The sequence below is a fragment of the Myiozetetes cayanensis genome, unplaced genomic scaffold, assembly GCF_022539395.1.
Source record: "Myiozetetes cayanensis isolate MyiCay16 unplaced genomic scaffold, myiCay2020 scf3, whole genome shotgun sequence".
Classification (NCBI taxonomy): Eukaryota; Metazoa; Chordata; class Aves; order Passeriformes; family Tyrannidae; genus Myiozetetes; species Myiozetetes cayanensis.
In genome coordinates, this window is record NW_026087521.1 from 69,273,800 (window position 1) to 69,274,556 (window position 757).

The following is a 757-nucleotide window of genomic DNA, read 5'->3' on the forward strand; positions in this document are numbered from 1 at the left end:
TGGGTTTGAACACGAGCACTGTAAGGAGCAAATGATTTGTGTTGCTGAATGAGTAGGTGTGTGCCCCTTTCTCGCTATCTCACCTCTCCCCACCCCGGGTCGTACCTGCGCTTGGTGCAAGGGTGGGGACGAGCTCCCGATGCACCGGGAAACCTGCTGCTGTTTGTTCGTCCCCCTCCTCCGTGCGCCTCCCCAGCCTCCCGCTGCTCGCTCTGGGGCCAGGCCTTGGCACTGAGGTGGAAACGGGGATGGCGGCAGGTCCTGCCTCTGCCCCGACCATGTGCGGAGAGGAGAGGGGCTACGGGGCGGGCATCCCGCCATCCATCCCCGCATCACTCCGCTGCCCGCCCGGAGAGGAAAGTAGCGAGGCTGCGGGGCCAGCGAGGCCGGCCAAGGCATCCCTGCATCCCGCCCCTGCCCAGCCGGAGAGAAGAAGGGCTGCGGGGCGGGCGGGTATCCATCCCCGCATCCCTTCCCTGCCCACCCGGAGACGAAAGGCGCGGCGGGGCGGGCGAGGCCGGCGGGGCATCCCTCCATCCCTGCGTCCCTCCCTTGCCCACCCGGGGAGGAGAAGGGGTGCTGAGCGGGTGGCTATCCCTTCCCGCATCCCTCCATCCCTCCCTGCATCCCTGCCCGCAGCCGCCCATGACATCACCGTGCGCGGAGCCCCCGCCCGTGCGTGCGCGGGGCTGTGCCGGGGGCCGGGGCTGCCGCGCCCGCCGCTCGCCCGCCCCTTTTCCCTCCTCTCCACTCCCCT